Source organism: Gymnoscopelus braueri (genome assembly GCF_963280865.1).
Source record: "Gymnoscopelus braueri genome assembly, chromosome: 16".
Taxonomy (NCBI): domain Eukaryota; kingdom Metazoa; phylum Chordata; class Actinopteri; order Myctophiformes; family Myctophidae; genus Gymnoscopelus; species Gymnoscopelus braueri.
The window spans coordinates 30,517,796-30,542,531 of NC_137616.1; the positions used below are offsets into that span (position 1 = coordinate 30,517,796).

The 24,736-nt window shown below is 43.3% G+C and overlaps 1 protein-coding gene across 4 annotated transcripts in view; it reads left to right on the top strand.

The window, feature by feature from the left end:
- disp1 (dispatched homolog 1) overlaps positions 1 to 24,736 on the top strand; it is a 116,031-nt gene that overhangs the window by 1,598 nt on the left and 89,697 nt on the right. Inside the window, exon 2 of one of the 4 annotated variants that reach the window (XM_080453061.1) lies at positions 4,236 to 4,331. The gene's annotated coding sequence lies outside the window, so the exon portion shown is untranslated. Of the gene's footprint in view, positions 1 to 4,213; positions 4,332 to 24,736 lie in introns of those variants that run through there. The other 3 variants (XM_080453059.1, XM_080453060.1, XM_080453062.1) reach the window with 3 other exon arrangements.

Genomic DNA, 24,736 nt, shown 5'->3' on the forward strand with positions numbered 1-24,736 from the left:
TGAAAGTGCAACTTTTAACTAATCATAATAATCATGTAATAACCAGGGTGTAATGTGATGATTTCCTCTCAGCCTCGGATACCCTATACCAGTGGTTCTCAACCTTTTTCATGTCAAGGACCCCCAAATTGACACATATTAGCCCACGGACCCCCATTTGAAAAGATGTGCCAGGGACCTCCCATAAGAGAAGATTTTTGCACCTATAGCCGTGATTCTCAACCATTTTCATTTCAACCCCCACACTCACTCGTCGGCCATACAATAATGATGATGATGATGATGATAATAATAATATAATAACTAATAGACATACAGTATATCCACACATAATCGAGAGCATTCTTAAACACTGGGTGTTTTATCTTTAAACAATGACTTTAGGGTAGACATTTACAGCTGAGGAGATTTAAATGCTTGTTTTAATGTTAATCACCATCTAACTCAGCCAGTTAGGAGCTACTTTTAGCCTTAGATGTTTTATGAATATGGCCCCTGGAGCACACGCTCACCAGCTGGCAATTGTCAATGTAAAGCAATGGATCACTATTTAAGAGTGCATGTACTATTAACAACAACGGGAAGCTGAATAGGCTTATCGGTTTTAATAGCGGTGTTCTAACAGTGAGCATTCCTACCGTTCTGTCACAATTCAAACACCCATTCATTACAGAATATTATGAACTTGGCAGTGAGGACACAAACAGGAAGCGCTCCGTGGCCGCAAGCACAATTACGCTCTTTAAAACAGCATGTTCACTTATCTTCCAATCCAAACCGTTATCAAACTTAGGCTACGTATCAGATTGAACACATGGGAAAGCATCCAGAAACTGCTGCAAGACAAATAAGCTTCAGGGACAGACTTCTCAAAGCTCTACTATGTCATTTTTCTGTGTGAAAAAAAAAATGTAATTTTGTCCAATCTTATCTATATGGTAGAGTATGTTAATACAATATAACTTAAAATTGGGGTGGTTGTATTTGGTCTCCCTGCTCTTCTATTGAGACATCTAGATCCTGGGTCTCGGTTGGACATGGCCTTTGACACAATCCTGTTTCTGGTTTTACATGAATTTTGACCTGAATGTCAACTTCAATTTCTCTCCAGATCAAGCAGGCAGGCTCTATTAACTCAGTGGTAAAACAATTAAAAAAATAAAAAATCTGCCCTTCGCTGGAGACCTTCATTCAAGTCCAGGGTAGAACAGGAAAGTTACATAGTGCAGCTTTAACAAATGGAAGCTGAAAATGCACTTATAAACATAATCAAATTAGGCATAGTGGGTTCATTGTGTGTTAGCCCACAAGAGCTGGAATACAAATGGAACACATTCTACTGTACAAAGCTTTCCAAATAGGTTTTTACTCAGGCATCTGAGGTGTGTATTGCAGAGCGATGGCTTCTCAACCATGTTGTGACGTACTCCTTAGCTTGGAAAGACGTACAGGGGGCCCATTGATACTGATCTATGCTACAATCGTGCTTTGAGCGAGTGGAGTGGGAGATGTTTCGGCACGCCTCTGGGAATAATGTCAACGAGTTCACAGACACAGTCGCTGGTTTTATCAGTAAGTGCATTGATGACGTCCTTCCAAAAAAGACAGTTCGAATGTATCCTAACCAGAGACCTCGCATTAACGGCGAGGTATGCTCTGCACTACATGCACATAACGCTGCCTTCAGAACCAGGAACGAGGGTAGGCCTACTACCCGCATCGTCCTCCAGAGAAACATCAGAAGGGCTCATTAGGAGTACAAGGTCAAATTGGAAGACCAGTTTAATATCATCGACACAATGAGCACGTGGCAAGGCTTGCATAAATGCAGAGAACCCCTCTGCCTCCCTCCCTGGCGAGCTGAACACCTTTGACACCCAGTTTAAGGCCAACACCACCTATACCCACCAGCCAGTATACCAGCACCCCCTGAGGACACTACCAGCACCTACGCCAACCAACCAGTGTCGGCAGCACCTGAGGAGACCAGCCCACGAATCGTCTCGAGGCAGACGTGTGCACTGCAGACAGATCACAAGCATAATAATGTTAATCACCTTGTCATAATAATGTTAATCACCTTGTCATAATAATGTTAATCACCTTGTCATATTGCTTATTACTAATGCAATACAAGATGGATTTGGTTCAGTCGGTCCACATAAAATCAAACCGAGTTAAGGGTAAAAATGGTAAAAATGCATGCTGCTTCGCAGCCACAACACAGTGGAAGGGCCAAAAGCCCTGAAAGTTTTAACTTCCCCATTTAAGGTTTAAGGCTGACCTAAAAACATGGCTCCACGACCATTCAAATGGGACTTAGCCAAGTTCATTCCCTGGCTGGCCTCCCCAGGGTTGTAAACAGCTCACTCCCTGTGAGTGACAATCTCCATGTGCCGTAACCAGGCCCCCCACCCCCTTTTTATATCACTATCATGAATTTAATCTGATTTAGATTTTCTATTGTTGTGTAGTTGCTTTTTGTTGCACTGTTGTTTTTGTCCCGTTATTTGAATGTTTAATGGTCCACAATAGAAACAAGCCTCTGGCTTATTGCGTCATCCATTTGGCGTGTGTCTAACTAGTTGCACTAGCCTGTACTTTTTTTTTTTAAAGAATCAATAAAGTATTCAATCATTTAATGAAGCTGTGTGTAGCAGATAAATGGCGTTACCTAACTGTTCTCTGCGTTATCTGACGCCCTGGAAGTTAAGAATAGGAAGTCACTAGGCTACCTCACACAGAGACCGGAGCCATGGCGCTGCCTTGGGGAAGGATCGAAATACCCGTCTATACACGAGTGACGTTGCTTAGCTCTTTGCCATTATTTTGTTGCTGGAAGTGTTTCTCTCACAGGCATTAGGAAAATAATCCCCTACTTATAGCTGCTCAGCGTCATATGAACGTGACCAGCAGCTCAATAGCCAACGAACAGTGTTTAGAATCATGAGTGGCAGAATGAAAGGCAAAGAGCACTAGGTCAATGGGTCAGACTGGAGCGGGTCATTTGGGTTTTGAGAGAACTACCTGGGATTACAATCAGAGCAGTTACACTGCACGTCTGTCATTTCTTGCAATTTATTTTAATAAGCAACATGCACATTTAACCACATGAGCCCTATTTTATACTTTGTTGTATGATGTTGACGCATTGGGGATTTAGCCGACATGCAGGCTCACAATGTGATGCGTTTGTGAGCTTGTAAATCTGATATATTTGCTATTTTTGTAATTATTTTTGAACATTTCTGCCTATAATGACATTCCCATTATAGGGACGCCAGTTTCAAAGTGTTTAACAGGTAACAGAGTGCAGTCAGACATATCGAAAATATTCTTCCACAAACGCCCATACACACAGAGGGTTGCTGTTGTATGATTTGCACAGACCGGGTGCTCCGGCAAAAGCATGCACACGCACGCGCACACAGAAAGAGTTACAAATGCTATCCTGTGGCCTTGGGATGTCCTTTCCTAGCAGCCATACACCAAGTGGCCTTCCACTCCTCACATCGCTGTCCTGTCTGTCCACATAATTTAAAGTGTGTCCATGAACCGGACCATTGCCAAGGGAGCTCCTGTCAGCCTGTTTGCACAAAGTACAGTCATGTTCTCCTTTTACTGCGTTGGGGAGTACATCGTCGCTGTCGGCCAGAAACCTTGCATCTACGTATAACTTTTTTAAATGTTTTTGTTTGCGTGTAAATGAATGCCCTACCTCATCGTGAGCTCATAATATTGTAATATGTAGTTGCAAGCTTGTAATATTGCGATTATGACACTCTTGTGTGAGGCCATTGTGTTGCAGAGAAACATTACTTAAGTACTTGTAAGCTAAGGGAGCTTTAGCTTATTGAGCCAACTACTTGAGGAGCCTTGCTGAAATCACTGGTATAACTCTTCATAAAAGACGGATGGAAATGGGTGAACATTAAGAATGATGTCCATCTCTTAAATGAATCAGAAAAGGTTCGACTGCCCTGAACCTCCTCCAGTTTAATAATGTTATTGTTTAGCCTATGATATCACATTACGACAGTATGGATGACTGACTACTGCAATGTAGCCACTAGCCAGTCACCCATCACATGTAGCCGCTACATGTTGCAGAAACGTCAAAGCCCTGTTATACTTGCACGCATAGTCGATCGCCTCTGAGGTGTATTTGAGTACAGTACTTGAGTAAAATGTACTTAGTTACTTAGTTATGTTTGTCTATGTGATTTTCTTATCAGGGATTCCAGGAGGTTGTGGTATGAGTTCACCCCGTCGCTGTCAGCAAACAAGGAATCCTGAACCTAGAGGTTTTCCTGAGAATTCACAGTAAGTAAGTAAGTTCTGCATCGTTCAGTTATTCACATCACCTCCTACTGTCGCTACTACTACTCCTACAACTACTACTATAATAACAACACAATACCCAGAACTTCATTTATATTCTGTAGTATTCTGAAATACTTGCTTGCAATGTTCACATCTGAACACTAGGGGATGATCTAGAGCTAACGTTTGCAGACACAGTTCAGTGCTCTGCTGTCATTTCAATTTTGTCTTAAAACAAAAAAACATTTTGTGTGAGCTTGTAAATAATTTTGGCCTTGATGAATTTGACCAATAAATTCGTTTCCTGACTTGTCCATGAATGCAAAATTAAATGAGAGGACCAAATAAAGATGTGGACATAAAAACAGATGTTCTTGTGAAGTCAAACCCAAATTTGAGGAAGAAAAGGAGAGGGAGACAGGAAGGAATCTTTATGTATATACACACACTATATCGTCTCTGTTGGGTGGAAATGTCCAAAACTGTTACTTTTCACGATTAAAATTCAAAAATAGCAAAAGTAGCAGATCTACAAGCTCAAAACACGTCGCTTTGCGCCGTGTTTCGAGCTTGCATATCCGCTACTTTTGATGCTTTTGTGTGACGCTGTAGTATGATCTAGTAGGTCACTAATTTACGAAAAAGCACAAAAAGTTAAACTATGGAGATAAGAGGTTTCTGCCCGACAGCAACAATATACTGTACTAGGCTATAGTGCTTACCATCACTGCTCAAAAGGCCTTGAGCAAGGCATTGAACCTGAAGGCACTCTAGGGGAAACCATGCCCCCTCCTCCACTTCACCCCCTCCTTATCTCTCTGTATATCTCTCCCACTTGCTCTGAGTCTCACTTTATCAGAATTCTCCGAGTCCCTCCATCCTGGCCCCATGGCCCTTTTGGACAACTGTTTAGGACAGCTGGTCAAAACAGCTGCTTACCATCTCATTTTTGGCGCACTTCTATATTGGCACAAGTTTGCCATAGTGCCGCTGTATTGTATGCCAGCTTATCGCTTTCTAAATCAGTCCTTCTGCAACACTCATGTCCCGAAGTAACGTTCTGCACTCTGAAATCCAAGTTGAATGTTTTGTTTGGCCGTGTTTGTTAGGTTAGCCTCCGGAGCATGATGCCTGAACTTGGCCTTGTAGCTTACATCTGTTGCGGTCCACACAATTCTTCATCTTCCGCTAAAAGTCCCAATGAAATATTTGGTGGAAATTCAGATGGCCAATTTTGTTGACAATTATGATGATATCTATTATTTTTATTACACTTTTGTTCCCTTTACCAATCCCCATTCCATGTTGCTCATGGGTAGTATTACTCATCCCCATTGCCTCAAAAATGATTCCCACAGAATATCATATCACCCTGAGCATTAGGTCTACAAAGCCTTTTGTCCAGCTGCTTATTTCATAATCTCCCCCATTGTATTTTTTGGCAAGAAGCTAAAGAACATTTTACCTATTGCTGATGTGGGAGCACTTTTACTTTTTCCACAAGGGATACAATAATATACAATAGCTTTTTTCTTTCAGTAGTAGAGGATGAAAAATACGTCTATTTGATTTATTAAACCATTTTTAAAACAACCGGTACGGACCAAAACCGTACAACAAATGGACGTAACTTATCATCATGGACATCATTATCATATGATAATCATTTAATGTTACTTATTTTTGTCCCTGTTTGCCCCTGACAACTCACTGCTTCAAACTTGAACCAGAGTTTAGGGATCATGGCCAGTGCCCCCTTTAGCCCCGAATGACCTCTTGTCCAGTTGCTGATTTGATAATCTACCTCGCACACAGTTGTTAGTATTATCATAATTCATGTAGTCTAGCTATGAGCGCCATATCCTATCCCTCCCTTCTCCTGCCTCCACGGGGTGGCACACGGGGTTAATCTCATCGGGGGTTCAGCGCCACCAAAAGGCATTGACTGCGCACTTGCCGCCTATAACTCAAAATGCTCCACTGATCCCTTTGATGCCGAGTTTAGAGAGGAAGACATCTCCGGGTTCTCGGTGGACCCCATGGCACCACCGTGCCTAATCTCCCTCTCTGTCTGTAGACACTTCAGACTGCTGTGGTTGTGTGTTTGTTTTCTTTTACTGCTGTCAAGGCAGCATTGGACGGTGATTTAGGATAGAGAGAGATGCCTTCTTGGCGCTGGGAAGATGGAGTTTGTCACTGTCTCATGGCTCTGTTGTCAGGGATGACAAGATGTTGGAGTTGGACCTGGGCTAAAAACGTTTTAGTTTCGGCGGAGATGAGATCTCAACCGTGGACCCAAATTTGAGGAAACGTTGTCGTTGCGCGAGCATCCTGTCTAATGAAAACATTCAAGTTTTTCTGTTGTTCTGTGGGTAGACAGGCCCCCCAACCCATCTTGCATGGCGGTTAATATCATAAGAAACATTGTTATGGTGTGTGTGTAGCAGATGTTGAGCTATGGTATGTTTTAAATAAAGACCTGATGTGTCAGTGATTGAACAAAACCAAATGATGTCATCAGGACGTTTTTCCTTTTTTTCTCCTTCATACATTTTACACATTAAGCGGAGCTCTCAAGGCCAGTTACATGACACTTGAACATGACACATGTGGCGAGGACTGCACCTGCAAAGGTGTTAATTCATCCCTGAAAGGTTCCATTTGGTTCCATTTTTGGCATGCTCATAAAGGGGCCAAACAAGATTTGAATGAATGAACAGCAGCAAATCATGTTAAAAACAATAAACAACAAAACAAAACAAAAACTCAACAAAAAACTATAATTGTAATAATATACAGAAGCCCCAAAGGCAACATTGAAACAATACATGTTCGAAAAGGAGGAGGAGTAGTAGAAGTATTTAAGATTTTGAATTTAATTCAGAGTGCACAAATGGAACCATTTCTACACTGAGTTAAATGGAACCAAATGGACCCCCATTTCTACACTTAAGTTAAATCAACACTCAGGATCTTACAGTGTACTGTTGATCTGTGTGAGGAGGATCTAAAGATAGATCCTCCACTTTAGATTCTAAAATACATGCACACCCCGCAACCATCAAGTTTCTATTCTCCATCAGAGAGCAGAACACTGAGCCAATTCAAGCTCTCCGTTTTTGATGAAAGCAGGGTTTTTTTCTCCTGTCCTTAATGGGAAACTACTTGGCCTTGATTGTTAAAAGGAAGGTTAAAAGGATTGCATAGCACAGCTGGGTGAACGAAGCCACGTTTTGGTGACGGTTTCACCTCCAGGGAAAAAACTCATGTCACGCTTGCGTCCATAAACGCAGGCAGTGAGGAAGCCCTATGAGAAAGAATGGTAAAAAGGAAGATTGTAAAGGCTGTTTGAATTAATACAATTAATATAATGCAAAAATGCGATCTGTGTACAAACAGATGAGTCTCCTTTTTATATATTATGTTATATACTTTCAATTAGTGTTACCTTACCTTACCTGTATCATTATATGTTTCATTATTACTGCGGTGCTGCTATGACGACAAAATTCCCTCAGGATCAATAATGTTCCATATATCTATTTATCGTCGCTGTCGGGCAGAAACTCTTATCTCCATATTTTGGACATATGAGGTTTCCACCCGACAGAGACGATATACTGCACACACACACACACACACACGTAGAGTCTAAACGCGCATGCAATCCAGTGTCCAGCCATTAGATTTCTTCACATTCACTTTGACCTCCACTCACTGACAATTATTCTCTTCATCCGATGAATAACCAGACATTTTATGACAGCCCCTCCCCTTCCCCCCAACGCTAAAGTGAATCTATTAAACGGACCATCACTTCTCCCTATCTCGCAGGTTTTCTATAAATCACTCCCCGGCGTTGATGAGGACTTGTTAAACTTCTCAAAAACGCTTGCATGCACATTTGTCCTTATTACTTGCGCTGGAAAAAAAGACAAAGCTCCAAATTGTCGTACGTTTGGCTATGCCAAGGGCGTTGCGCTTGCTTGCACGTCACTTCAGTGTAAAACCTTTTTTTTATATCAAATTCCCCTTCTGTACAGCTTCAGTTAGAATATGGTATGACACTGCCATGTCCTATATTAAACTTTCCAGCTAGAAGTGGAACAGGAGTTTCTTTTAGATTTTTACTAACCCTATTTTGGGCATGTCATTATAGGCAAAATAATTCTAAAATAGCTTAACTAGCTCACGGATTGTGAACTTGTTGATCTGCCATTTTCGCTATTCTTAGTATATAGGGCTTAACCCCTTCAATACGGGAACCATCTTTGTCATTTTAGATTTCTTTGGCTAATTCAAAAATAGCAGATCTACAAGCTCATAGTCCGGTACCGAGTGCCGCGCTGAGCTTGTAGATCTGCTATTTTAGAAAAATCATGAAAATGTGTGCAAATCTTTGAATATATATAGCAAACATTTGTAAAATATTTTGTTCCAGGGACCTCCAGAAGCAAAGATTTGAGTTACAAATGTTCGCTTTAAAAAAATATATATATTCAAAGATTTGCACACATTTTTACGATTTTTCAAAAATAGCAGATCTACAAGCGGCACTCGGGTGCCGCGCTATGAGCTTGTATATATGCTATTTTTGAATAGCCAAAGAAGAGATGCGACAAGAGATGCGTTCCCAGATTGAATGGGTTAAGTGGCTAATGTCACTTGAGTGGGATGTCTCACTGGCAGAATTATGCCCTGATACCTTTTCTCTCAGACTGATCAGGAATCCTTTCTCGTATAGGGCACATGCTGGATCAATCCTTAATCCTCTGGCCTGATTTGCTGATTCTTCCCGATTAGCTTGATTATTGCTGTCGTCTGACTGTAGCCGGGCTTGGGGTCTGGGTCTTGGACCCGGGGTCTGGCATGTGGATGAGACAGCCAGGCAGCCGTGAGCATCACCAGACCCAGGCATGGATCCTATCATGGGCATCTCGGAGGCTATTCATCACGTCGGCTCCTATCTCAGCCTCTTTATGGACCTCGTAATTGAAAGCAGGCTCCCTGATAGGGGCCTTTTTCTTCTCTTTTTCCCCCCATTTTCCCGGGGCCTGGAGATGGGAGGAATCGATAGCCTGAAAAGTCATATGTGAAATATTACAGGCTCTGACCATTACACCCTGCTCTCAGCTATTTGACCTGGCTAGGGCCCCATGGAGGAAGAAGAATACGAATAAGAAGAAGTAGAAGAAGTGCCCGGTTGGAACAACGCGCCTCTGCTGTCTTTGGCATGGTATCTCAGGCCCTGGAGCCTCGCTATCTTTGTGGGCCTGCGCTGCAGCTGTCACTGTTTGTATATTTGATATACTGGGGGGTATGCTGGAAAAGAAGCAGGTGTTGTGTATTAGTTCCACTATTTTACCCCCTCCTCCTTTCTCGTTTACCCTCCCCGAAATATGTGGACTGGAGTCAATAGAGTTGTCAGAGCGCATTATTGTAATATATGGCAATCTGACTTTTAAATCGAGCATTGCTACAAACCCGCCACCTTCCCGGTTTTCCTGAGGAAGAGAGAGGCACGGAGAGTTAAAAAGAACAGGAAAAATGAATAAATGCATTTCAGGTGGACTGAAGTCAAAGGGAGATCAGAAAGAGGGAGAATGTCTTTGAACATTGACTTTTCCCCCTCCTGCCGTCTCTTTTCAGCAGGTTACCTCAGTCTGTATTAACTTTGTAGATTTATCAATCCCAGATATATATGTTAGCTGTTTTAACCTTTTATGTCACGTATTATCAGTATTGACTACACAACCTCTGTGTTATTCTTATAATCTCATACCCTCCCTGACATTTGTTTCAGTTCTGTTTGGAGCAATGACAATACTTTTCTTTTTCTTTTTTATACAGGGTAGCTAGGAAGTTCAAAAGATCCAAATTTGAGCTGAACCTAAAACCTGCTCGAAAACCCACCATAGACTTGGATTTTCTTTAAAACAACATGTCATCCTGATAGTTTTCTTTTAGACACTCTTATTGTCCCTCGCTGTACTCTCGGACTGTAGAGCAGCCAATGCTACTGGGCTTACTTCACTTCAGCAAGCCCCGGGGTGAGCGTGTTGCTTGACCGAATCCACCCTTTTTAGCTGTTTACCTCCGCAGACTGATCCCCAAAGACAGGAATCTCATCCCCTCCCACAGAGAAAAGCCTCATTAGGGTTTGTTGCACAAACTAGGGAATGCTGACTGACCAAGAGAGCAAGAGAGCGAGCCAGCGCTCCTCTTCCTCTTCTGGGCCGTCCCACCCTGGGACACATGTTTCAGGCTGTGCCTTGACCCCGGAGCTCCCTGCCTTGTCCAATCATATTTGTCTCATGTGCCTCCCAGCCAGGGGCTCGGTTACTCCTGGTCCAACCTGAGACGTGTATGCATAATGCGTCTCGAGGCTTTGATATGTGGAGTTGTGGACAGCCTGTTGAGGCAACCGAGAGGGCTGACTTTGCCCTCGGAGAAGATGGAAATGAGAGATTTCTCAGCTTCCCCTCATCGAATACTGTGGTGGCGCTATAGTGTTAGATTTTAGCCACTCTCAGACGGACTCCATCTTATCCATAGTTTAACCCATTAAGACCTGAGGCCGATTCCACAAAATGTCTTCTGAATGAAGAAATGTTGCTATAGCAGTTGTTCTCAAACTTTGTCATGGACCCCCAAAATTATATGTATTTGGCCACGGACCCCCATCTCAAAATATTTTTGTTCCAGGGACCCCCAGAAGCAAAGATTTCAGTTGAAAATGTTCGCTTAAAAAATATATATATTCAAAGATTTGCAAAAAAAAATCGAAATATTTCAAAAATAGCAGATCTACAAGCTCATAGTGCGGCACTCGGTGCCGCGCTATGAGCTTGTATATCTGATATTTTTGAATAGCCAAATAAAAAAAAAATTACACAGATTCCTGGATTGAATGGGTTAACCTTAACCTGCTACTCAAGTACAGGATAGAGTTGCACCACAGATGTATTCTCAGTGTTCATTTTACACTCTTTGAGTTAAATCAACACAGGTAGATCATGTAACGGGGAATTGCTGAGGTTTATTTCAAACCAGGTTGTCGTGGTTGTCACATATAAACTAGTCTGGCCACCAGGGCCTGCTACCCACATGGGTAACTTGTCGAAGCAATCGTAAACGGGAGGTGTCACCGTCAAGCTGTGATTAGAAATGGCGTTTAGACCACCCCAGGAAAATGACGTAGATGACATAATGAATTACATTCAACACAAATATCATGAAAAATGCTTTTCGTAATTATGTAGCTTTGTGGGAAATTGCCCATCCTCATTGCCTCATTATGGTGCCTGTGCGCATGGTGTTTTTTATATTTTGGCTGGTTGTCATGGTGCTGTGTTGGCCTATAGGTGAGTCATGCATAACGTGCAGAACAAATACAAACACAGAGTCGAGGTTTTCTTTTGATCTGCCATCAATCGATCTGTCTGTCTTTTCTCTCTGTCCCTATACCTCTCTTTCCTGGCTCCGTCTGTACTTTTTTCTCTCGTTCCACCATTACTTCCTTCCCTCTGCCTATCATGGCAGTGCAGACAGACTGTTCAGGGGTGCAGACTGGCACCATCTCCCAGAGAGGAATATAGGGCTGGGCGATATCACGATTATTTCCAACTTTCGCCTCGATTACTATCAATGATGATAAAAAAAATAAAAAAATAAAAAAATAGTGACAATAGATCTACAAGCTCACAACGCGTCACAATGCGAGCTTTTGGATCTGCTATTTTTGCATCCCACCAGAAAATATAACACAGGGCTGATGTGTTTAGGGGGAGCCATTGGCCGAGTGATTAACCCTTTCAGATCTGGAACGCATCTGTGTCATGTTTTGATTTGAGCTAAAAAAGCATTCTTTTACACTTTGGCTATTCAAAAATAGCAGATATACAAGCTCATAGCGCGGCACTGAGTGCCGCGCTATGAGCTTGTAGATCTACTATTTTTGAAAAATCGAGAAAATGGGTGCAAATTAATATATTTATATTCTTACAAGCGAACATTTTTAACTCAAATCTTTGCTTCTGGGGGTCCCTGGAACAAAACATTTTGAGATGGCGGTCGGCGGCCAAATACATATCATTTTGGGGGTCCTGGACATGAAAAGGTTTGAGCACCACTGATATAGAAACACATGTTTTTTCAGGAAACTGTTGAGACATTTGTAGAATCGGCCTCAGGTCTTAATGGGTTAAGGCGCCTACCATATGTAGGCTCTGATGCAACCGGACAGCGAGTCCCGGATTCGATTCCCGAGCCCGGCAGACCTTAGCTGCATGTCACTCCCCAACTATTTAATAAAAAAATAAAGTGCTTAATCAGCCTATTCAATTTAGTCGATTATTAAAATGTTTGAATAGAACTTTTTGTGTCGATTCGTTGATATAGTCTAAGAAATACAAAAAACACTGCTTCAATAAATCTCGGTTTCGATATATTTTCGGTTAATTGCCCAGCCCTAGCCTGACGTCATCCTCAGCAGTGGGTACGGCCTGGCACCATCTCCCTGAGAGGCATACTTGAAATGCATGCCCTGCATTCCTCCCTGGCGCGGAGAGGACTCTGACCATCAGTTCTGTGGAGATGAGATGAGTGGATGAGACAGGTCACACCCATACTTGACCGCTTGACTTCAATCTGCAGGCTGTAATGGAAAGTCTTTTTAAGCCGAGGATTTGTCTAAGAAGAGTGTGGTATGTTAAGGTTCAAAGAAAGAGAAAGTAGAGCATTGCAGCTGCGTGCGTGCACACACACACACACACACACACACACACACACACACACACACACACACACACACACACACACACACACACACACACACACACACACACACACACACACACACACACACACACACACACACACACACACACATTTAAATTATTAATATATTTAAGTGTATTTAACAATAGAAAATGACTGAATTTTTTTTTACACCTGGCTGCCAAACATTGGGACTTCTGTACTTGATCTGATCTTCATTGAAAAAAGATATCACCAAGTGGGGGTCTGCACACACACGCACACACACACACACACACACACGTGCATGCGTACGTACACACACAAGCAAGCAAGCAAGCAAGCACACACAATATGAATACTTAAAATCACTATCTAGCAATCTAGTCACTATCTAGCAGTCTAGTGTATGTCCACACGTGTCCATTTATGGCTGTTTTAATGACATTTATGATCTCACAAAAATGCTTGTATTCACGCACATGTCTACACACACACACACACACACACACACACACACACACACACACACACACACACACACACAACCTACACATAACAGACACAGTCGTCTGTTTTCCGTCGTCTTTCTCTCGTAGAAAAGGTCCTGTGAAGTCCTGCTCTATATAGCAGCCCATTAGCGTTGAATGGCTGAAAGGCCTCAGCCCCACAGGAACTGATGGGAGCCAACGTTGAGTAATGGTGGACATATGGAATATGTAACTCAGCAGTGCCGAGTCCCGGGAGCTCTCAGCACCTTACTTACCTCTCTTTTCCAAGCAGAGTTTTCATCAGACTTGGTTTCAGTCACTTACTAGCTTACTCGCACTTTGATTTTCCCCTAAAGAAAGGTCGGGGTTAGAAACATTGATTCTACAACACGTGTATTATAAAAGATTGTCGGAGGGAGTAATTTACCGTACTGTAGAGTAATCTTTCTTACAGTATTGAGTGAAATTGGAAAACATGAGCAAAGCAAAGACGTACTGAAGATAATCAATAACCTAGTAAAGCTCTGTTCTTGGGTGATAAGCAGCAGCAAAAAACTATAGTGAGCCACAAACCGAGAGATGGAGAGAGAATAAAATGCAGTGTGAGAGAGAGAGAGATCCCTTCCCTTCCCACAATAATGATCCATGTTTGCAACAGGTGCTTGTTAATAGGGACAAGGTTGCATTTCTCGAAATAATAACCGTTAGCTTTTGCTTAAAACAGAAAGGCTAGAGATTTGTATGGCAATGAATGACAGCTGTGGCTGGCTGGTGAACCTGTTGGTTCTATTTAAAAACATCACCAAGAATCTTAACATTGTGTTCCGTTCATAGTGTATTTTGTGCTTAAAACTATCTGGGATGCGACACAATTTAATTGGCTGTTGCAATCTGATTTCATTTGCCAGTGTGAAGGGCTGCCAAAAATGTATCATGTGCTGAAAAACAGACTTTGGCTGTCTAGTTGGAAGAAGCCTCCCAGAGATCTTGCCTGCTGGCTTTAATTGCAGCTAAAGCATGGACACACGTGGTGTCCGGCTCAGTCATGCTTGGAAACAAGCCACCAAACCAAAAGCCAAACGCTGGTTAGTTGTGGCTTGGGTTGGTAAGCCTGTCGACACTGAGTTATAACGGAACTGAAATGAGATGAGGGTGGGGCCATTTTGCTTATTTTCTGTTATCAGTGTTTTGGTTTGGCCCAGTCTTCATTAGTCAGCACTCAGCATTGTGGTGACTGGACAGTATCCTCTCTTTTCATCTAGTTTTGTTAGTGGAAACAAGCTTCAGCTTACATCAATATAAAAGCAGACCAGACATGACTACTAAAAGACATGTAGAAAGATGACTTCAGAAGTTGACATAAGGGTTGGACAGAGGTGCGGTTTTGCGTTGGAATTACTTCTTTTATTTTTTTACTTAATACATTTTAAATCCTCTCTTCCCTGAAAACCCCTGCTCTCAGCTGACCTATTTCTATGAAACCGACATTATTTGTCAATCTCCATGCCTGCATTATTAACGCCCTAATGGCGTTTGGGCATACAGTACCACAGAGACCCATTAGTACCTGAGCACATGCCCAGTGATATGAGTTCAGAGGTAGCACGTATGGGAAAGCTGGACCTTTTAATGGCGGCAGATGGAGAAGTGACTCAACTACCCCTACAGAGAAAAGAGACCTTTTCCTCTCCTGGCTGGACCCATCGTGTGATACATTCAGCCGGCCAAATGCGCGGAATAGTGGGCCACAGTTGAACTGTTCTATGAATGAACATTCCATGACATGATTTGCACTGGACCTTGGAACCAGGCGAGCCTACAAGCCTGTGGGACTTTTAATAAAGTGCAGAAAACTGCATATTGGGTCGATAAAACGTATTTACACACCGTGCCAGTATGTGTTTGAGGCCAAGTATCAGCACTATATTGGAAAGCCAAATTGGCACCTTATGCATTGGCGCTGCAGTTAAAAATCCCTTCATGAACAAACTTTAGAGACTAACTTGGATAGAGGCTTCCTTCCTTCCTTCCTTCCTTCCTTTCCTTATACTTCCTCCTCTTCCCCTTTCTTTCTATGGACCCTTCAAATTTGCAATATAAAGAATGTCTAGAATTATTGTGAGGATATCATTTGTTGGTAGGGCTGTCACGATTACAGATTTAAGTTGACGATTTATTGTCACTTAAATAATTGCGATTAACGATTTAATTGTGTGTTTGGCGTTGAACATTGGAACATATGAAGCCTTTTAGGCTTCATAATAAAAAATTGCTCTGGGTAGATATGACAAATAACAGAAATAGCTGATCTACAAGCTTGTAAGCTTGTAGATCTGCTATTTCTGCTTTTTTGAAATATTTGAAAATGTGTGAAAATCTTTCAACATGGAAACGATTATGACGGTTGTGAAAAATGTATTGCGATTATCTCAAATAATTGCGATTATATGATTATGTAATAATTGTCACGGGCCTATTTGTTGGTACTGATTGCAGATCAGAGTGGTGCAGTACTTCTGAAGCTCAAATTGCGACACATTGTGAGCTTGTAGAACTGATATGCTTGCTATATTCATTTATTTTGGTATAAATGAGAGTTTAGCCTACTCTCTTGAACCATATCCCTTCAGGCTTTCCTGCTGCATATCCCGGGGAGGAAATTATAAAAGGGAGTGGACTGACCCAACAAGAATGGACATTGTTCGAAGCCATAACATTATAACAGTAACACAGTAACATATAACGGGGTCTCTAATGTCACTGCAGTGATGTAACTCCTTTAGGTATACCCCTCCACTAGTCTCCCTATTATCCTTTGGTATTTCAGATGTAGCTTGAATCTGTCTTGTAGGGTGTGCTGGGCTGCTGTCACCAATCGGCTTAGAGTTGAAGCATTTTTAAAGGAAAAAGCGCTGGTTAGGCGATCTCTGTATCTGTTGGTCTCTCTGTCACTCATTCTCTCTCTCTCTCTCTTCCTCTCTTTCTGCTGTGTTCCTCCTGAAAGGCGTCCAAGAGTCTGAACCCTTAATTCAATAACAGATAAATTGAAAAAATGTGCAAATGTAAGCTGTATTTTGGGCTCGCTAGCCAGAACTTTTTTGGGAGTGGATTTTGAACCCCCCCCCCCCACCTCACCCTTCCTTGCTCACTCTCTCTTTCTCACCCCCCCCGACTTAGGCCCCATGTCTTTCTACTCTCTCTCTTTCTCTCTCTCTCTCTGTGTAAATCTTCGTTGAATTCCATCTGCTCGCTTGGCTCGGAACCGTTAAGAAACTGTTCATTAGTCTGACACAAACCAGAGAGTGCTGCAACAGGGGGAGGTGCTCCCAGAGAGAGGGGGGACAGAGACAGAAAGAGAGAGAGCGAGAGATAGAGAGAGAAAGAAATGGAGGGAGAGAGATGGAGGGGAAAGAGTGCAAGTTTTGGACTGGGCCCAAGCAAGTGACCGCTGAGGTTCTGTTGATTGTGTCACCTTAATAGAGCTGGATGGATAGATGGAGAAATCTCTCTCTAACCCCCCCATCCCTTTTTTGTCTCCGCCAGGCCGAAGGCGTGGCAGAGGCTATATGTTTTGCACCCTGGCCGTCCGTCCGTCCGTCCGTCCGTGAGTGTGTCCGTGTGCCTGTGAGAAGCTAATCTCCGGCACCGTTGGGCCGATCGCAGCGAAACTGTGCACACACACTCCTTGGATGCCAGAGCAGAACCTCTGCCCCCAATTTTTCAGATCGGCCTGTTATAGCGCCACCAGGAGGTCAATTTTTTTTGTATAACTCCTACAGATTTTGTCCAAACATCACGCAAATCGGTACACAGTATCTCTATAGTCATTAAAGTAAATGGGTCCTCCAGATGTTTCATATTCCATCCTGATTGGCTTCCAAAGTTTGCAGGAGTACTCTGTTTTGAACAAAATGCCTAAAATGAGGCCAAGAAAGAAATGTTCAAATCAGCCTCATGGTGGTGGCGCTATAACAGGCCGATTCGTGTTTTTACCCATAACTGCGCTGATCTGCGTAAAACTTTGTATGCGCACTCCCTAGAGGCCAAAACATTTGCCCTGCATTTTTCACATCTGCCTTTTATAGCGCCACCAGGATGCCGACTTATGTAAAACAATTCTTTTGATATTACAGATTTGATCAAAAGTTCACGCAAAACGGTACACAGTATCTCTATAGTCATGCGATCAAGACGGATCTGTCCGTTTTTTCATATGCCAGCCTGATTGGCTAAGATTGCCATCTAAAGTTTTCACAAGTTTCTTGTTTTGAACAAAATGCCTCAAATCAAGAATGCAGGTCCTGACCTGGGGGAGACCTGACTTTTTCTAGTCTCCCAATGTCTCCCTCCCTCCCTTCCTCTCTCTCGCTCTAATTCGGATTTCCACTTTGACGTGCGACGGTGTCTGGTGCTAAAGTTGGTAGATCTACAAGCTCGCAACGTTTCGTGGATGTGATGCGTTGAGCTTGTATATCTGCTATTATTGGTTCACAACACTGCCGTATGGTGGAGCATAAAATAGACCTAACTCCCCTCCTTTACTCTCGCTCTTCTGTTCCTACACGCCTCTCTCTCTCTTTCACTCTCTTTCACTCTCTCTTTCTCTTCTGTCTCTCCTCAGAGGAATACTGGTTTAGATAGCAGTAGCCAATGTTTTCGCGGAACTTCATTTTTTGATTCAATAGCGGTTTGGGGCCGCGCGTTTAATTACATTAGCTGTGACCTAGATGTTTGTTTTACATTTTTCAGAGCGTATTACAGTGTGATTGATGAGGGAAGCAGTCGTTTTCACTCGGGTTAGCCAGACGATTTCATATCGCACTTAGATGTGGGATCTTTGATTGACGAAAACCGCACTCAGTCAGTGGCAGCATGCAGGTTCGATAAGGCCCATAGATACACACACACACACACACACACACACACACACACACACACACACACACACACCAGTACGCATTCAAAAATACACACACAAGCACTGATGCATGCATACGTACAAAACACATGCTCAAAAACATACATGTGCACGCCCCAGAGCCAAGGAAACATTTGGCTTGCATTTCCTCTGCTCTTTCTTTGGTGGGTTGCTGTCGGAGGGGAGGAAAGGTGGGGGTTTGAGGGGCAGATGGAATAGTAGCTCATGTGGGAAACTACATCAAAGCTCTCTGTTTTTAGTACAGTGCTGAACTGATGCTCATTTTGTTTTGGATTCCTGGTGGACCCGACAGAACAGAACAGTCTAGGAGGCTGTATTTGATGCTGGCCAGTCTCCCGTCTACTGGGCTGTGGGGACTCAGGGGTTCTGGTTCCTGTGTCAGGATATATTTATTAATTGGGAGTCCCTGGAGTGTTGGCAGCTCTTCAATCCATATTATGTGGATGTTCTGGTTCTCTTATAAAATGATTGCTATGGGGGGGGTGGGGGTCTACAACAGCACATCTGAGGAGGGTTCCTTTCCTTGGCTCGCTCTCTCCTTCTTACACGTGCCAATCCATCCAATATAATTCCATTTATATCCAATTCTCATTCCTCATTTGCCTCATCCTTCCTGGATAATTCAATTTGGCAGTACTGCTCCATTAGACAGTATACATTAGGAAATATCGGAGACAGTGACACTTAAGGTCCATACCGCTATCACCACATGTCATTATTCACAGCTTCAGTTATATTGTACACAAACATAGAAAATAGTGAAAACTTTATTAAAATGTTACAAAGCATACCTTAATAATTTAGTCAATATTGGCTAAACATCATTAATAATTAATGTGATGGATTTTTTAATTTTGTTTCTATGATAACGTAACTTTGACATAAATGAACCACACAATGCAAAGTTATTCATCTCAAGAAAGTCTCAAGCCTCTGCAAGTTGGTTTTAATACCGTACTGAGATGAATGGAAACCAATGGCATCCTGTAAAATGATACAAACTGTATGCTTTGGAAAATGTTTGGTAGTAATGGCAAGTATACCGTCATAATAATCAATGGGCTAAACTTGCCAGATTGCTGGGATGGTTCTTTTCAATTCCTCAATTAGCTGGGTGCCTCATCTTGATTTTTCCAAGAAATTGGCAGTGTTTGTGTAGTTAGTGTGAAATCTCTGCATGTGTGCGTGCACGTGCATGCGTGTTTCTTTCCTCGAGAACCACAGTACCGATCGACTTCAAACTCCGAACGCATATCTCCGAGGACCGAAGGGAGTGCGCGAAGTCGAATCGGCGGTTGCCCAGAACCACCGATATGCCCATTTATTGGCATATTATGAAATTCCGGTTGTCCATAACCATTTTCCGACTGCTATGCTTACGGGCATATACAGAGCCTTAGCATTATACTTACGACTTCAGGGATCTCCATATCCGGGCATAAAAGGGACAAGTACAGACGGATACAGAGATCTCCATATATGGGCATTAAATCGACACACACAGACAGACAGACAGACAGGTACAACGGGTACTCTGACAATGGGTACAACGGGTACAGCAGGACTGGGTGGGGCATGCAGTCCCAACTTGCATCGTTCCTGAGTATGTTGGTGCGTCTGGTAATGCACAAATGCAGATCGAACACATTGCAGCGTAATGATTCTTCAGTATTTTCTGGCAGTGGGCATGTTTCAGATTTGTACATTCGTCTGTAGACTAGTTCTGAATCCATTTAAAAAAAAGTTTGTTTTGTTAGATAAGAAGGACAGACAGATTATTTTTCCCTACCTTCTTCTGAAACAGTAGCTTTTTTAGAACATGGGGCTTATGGCCAAACAGATTCTTTTTTTGTATGCGTTTATTACTGCAGACATAAAACCTCCACTGAGGTGAGGTTTGATGTCTGCAGACTTTTCTCTTTTGTTGTCCTTGACAGGACAGCTGTGTTGAAAACCTGGATTCTCTGTCTGTTGCAGGAATGTGGCTCATCTAATGTAGAACCTTGTGTGTGTGTGTGTGTGTGTGTGTGTGTGTGTGTGCGTGCACAGAAGCCAGGCATATTCATACAAACTGGGTTCTTCTTCTGTCGAACATATTGCTCTTTGCAAGCATCTAGAAGATTATTGAGTGTTGCTTGTGATTTAATTTGTTTGAGACTCTGAGTAATGAGTATAGAAATATTGTGTGCGTTGTCATCAGTCCCTGTGTGTGTGTGTGTGTGTGTGTGTGTGTGTGTTTAAGAACAGGCCTGGTCTCTGTCAGCCATCTGGAATAGCAGGGCAGGCCTGACCTGAGCCGTGCCATCCCTCCCGTTACTGTAAACACAGCAGGTTTTATGGACCTCAGGAGACTCCGTACTATACAGTCCTTTAGGCCTCTTCCTCTGTGGCGCTTCACCGCCACGGCTTTCTTGTGATTTGTGAAGTTGTCTTCAAGGGTCAATCACATTCTCATTCATTGTGTGGCTCTGGATTAGGTTAGAGGTGTATGGTGATTCCCAATCTGGGAACCCATCTGCAAAAAAAGGGTATTTTTTTAATTTTGTGTGGTGCTGCTTTACGATGTGAGCTCATAGATCTTCTATGTTCACTATTCATCGTGCGATGAAATATGTAGGGTTAAACATTATGATTAGTCTCAAGTATAAAATTGCAATGTAATCAATGTAATCATATTATCAATATACAACACTGTTATTAACCACTTAAGTCCTATATGCTTAGTCATACTACGAATAGCGAAGATAGCCTATATAGAAGCTTAGAGCTTGTAGCTGTATTTTTATTTTATTTCTAAAACATTTTAGAAACTTTGGTGTATTTGAGTTTAGTTCACATAATGTTACGTGTCATTAAATTGGTAGAAATAACACTTTCAATTAGTTGAGTAATAAAAACGACAACCAAACACCTGTTTTGTTCAGGATCACTAAAATAATGAGTGTTATTTCTGAGTGTGCTTTCAGGTCATGCACCTCCGCTCCGCCCCATATACGTCCCCCTCCTTTTCCTTTATTATCCATCCTCTGTTTCCGGGCAGAAACAGAACTAGTTTTGTCTTTGTAACGATCAGTTGGGCCCAAAAAACGTTTTTAAATCCTAAAGCTTCCAGGTCGGGTCACTGCCACTTCCCCTCTGGGGGTCAACTTTTAAGTGGCACAAGGAGCGCTACTGTAGCTAACCACAAGGATTTATTGGGTGCATCACCGCGGGGCCCGAGGACCCCGGGCCGGGTCCATTTGTTGACACCAACCAACGCCCCCCCCCCCCTCCCCACCCGCAGGTGTTGCGGACCTCTTTTCTTTCGTCCTTGCATTCTCTTTCTCCCCTTCCTCCTATTATAGCTGTTGATGGAAGGCAGCTGGAGGTGCTTGCTTCTTCTCCACTGGTTGTAGCTGAAAGGAGGGTTCTGTTGGTGTTGAACCCCCACCCTGTGCCCACCCCCCACCCCCCACCCATATCCCTTGTCCTCCTCAGCTGCCGCTCGCTGCTCTGTCCGGAAAAGTCTTGGGCATAAAAGCTTTGGTAGTTACATTGATCTTGAGGGGGCCCTTATTTTTTTTTTACAACCTGCTGACGCGCTCGATCACGTTTCGCCGTGGCCCTCGTTTTAATGGCCCCTGTGTGTTTTGCATATTACAAGTTCACGTCCAGCCTGGCGCGCACCGCTCGGATTCCTGCTAATTGGGTTTTTTCACATGGCTCTAAATGACAGGGTCTATCCCTGTCCCAAAGGAGTGAAGGAGGAGGAAGCAAAGAAGAGGAAGAATATGGAAGATGAGGAGGAGGAGGTGGTATACCGAAAACCGATATTTATAACCAATAACTGACTTAATCTTGCTCATGTAGGTTAATTGAATAATTGAGAAGCAGGTTTTTTTTCCTTTTTTTCCCTCTTATATATCAACGAATCGGCAAGAAGAAATTCGTATAGATTTCGTATAATCTAATAAATTGGTCCGATTAACCACATAATCCTGTATTATACTAGCAAGGATATAGATCTGCTATTTTCGCCACTTAAAAAAGAATCGTTCACTAATCGTAATCGAGGCAAAAGTTTGAAACAATTGCCCAGCTGCAGGAGGTGGGTATTGTTAACTGGTTGAGTCAGTCATAGATTGGAGATGATCAGGGACTCCAGAGGTCCCGATGTTGACACACGCCCCCCCCCCCCATGTGACCTCACGTCTCTATGCGCAACCACTTAAACCCTATATACTTTGTTGTATGTCAAATCTGATCTACAAGCTCGCCACTTCCAACGCACACAACAACGCATCGTCATCGCGTTGTGAGCTTGTAGATCAGCTATTTTAGCGGTACTGTAGGTTTTGCATATGACATGCCCAGAATAGGGACACGATGGTTCATGTGGTTTATTAGGCATTACGATGCCAAGACCATGATGGCATTAGAGAGCCCTGGGATAAAACTGTCTCTATCATCACCATCATCCGCACATCCTCTCTCTGTTGTGTTTTCCGCTCATAAGTACAGGAAGCCATTATAAGGCCTGCCTTATCCAAGGACCCCCACCCCCCCCCCCCCCCCCAACACACACACACACACTCCGTCTTGAGCCCCTCCTCCATCAGATCTTCGGTCTGGTTTGAGTGAACGCAACAGCGGGGTCGAGCTAATGAGCTCGACTGCGTTCCAAGAGCCATGCCATCTATAGGCATTCACCAGGGCATGTGCCAAATACCAGACACCCCCCCAACACAAGCTGGGAATAGGTGGGAGGGGCGCGGCTGACGAAAACATTCAAATCGGTGCCTTAAATCTCCTTGGACCTCCTTATTTGAGGGAGTGTTCTGTATGTACAATGACTTGCCAGCTGATAAGGAGCTTTAGCCTGTGCCAATGTGGAAGGCAGCCATCACAAAGGAGGATTCATGTCAGGCAACGGAACGGCCCACAACGAGCAACTTAGTGGCCTCCTCAAGATGGACGATGGGGCTGAATGAAAGTGAGAGGGTGGGGGATGAAGACCTTTATACTGTGAACACTCACAGTATAAAGGTATAAACCTTCCCCACTCCTCTGGTTCCACTGTTAAGTCCCTTTGCCAACACACTCACTGACTCATGTGCTCCTATGCACGCACACATGCACGCACACACACACACACACACACACACACACACACACACACACACACACACACACACACACACACACACACACACACACACACACACACACACACACACACACACACACACACACACACACACACACACACACACACACACACACACACACACACACACACACACACACACACACCACCCCCTTCTCCTCTCTCAGCAGCCCCTCGGCGTGAGAGGTCAGTGTTGTGTTCCAACAGGCTGACCTCTGGTAATGAGAAGGCAGGTTTCGCAGGCGACCTGGAAGCGCTTTGTCCAACCCTCTCCTGGGAACACAAACAGTGCCCGTACCAAGGCACACAGGAACAGCTGCAAGAGGGCGCCGAGCAGCGGCAGCAACCCCGCCCCCACCCATATCACACACACACACACACACACACACACACACACACACACACACACACACACACACACACACACACACACATTCTCACCCTCTTCTCATTTGATTGGAGTAGTGGAATCTGCTTGATAGATTCCTCTGTCGGTGTCATTCCACTGCGTTCTTCCTAATGTTGATACTCGTTTCACTCGTTTAGGTTCAGAAGAAAGCCTGATGTTTCTCCTCTGTGAGCGACAGTCATGCTGGAACTCTTCATGGTTGATGATTTTGTACTGAAAATAACTTCTGTGAGCTTATGTCAAGGCTCGTCTGCTGTGCAAGGCAAAGGTGGTTCAGGGCAGTGATTCTCAACTTTTTTTCATTTCAAGGACCCCCAGTTTGGCCCATGCATTAGGCCACAGTTACAGACCCGTAATGGGCCGTCCACACCAAACTCTAGAAGTATACCATAACTATAACCATAACTATAACTATTCTTTTTATCGTTCTAACACAAGTGGATGGCCGCACCACAACTGTAACAACGACAGTGGTGAACAATATACAGTAGTTATAGTTGCTTGGTGTGGACGGCCCTTAAGGGTCCATTTGGTTCCTAACTATCAATAATTTAACTGGGGACCACCTGGGACCCCCACGTTTTCCCTCTGCTATGCGGCGTTGAGGGCCTTTGCCAATAGTTTGATGTAGTTAATCATTAATTTATTGATAATTTCACACACGCCAAACT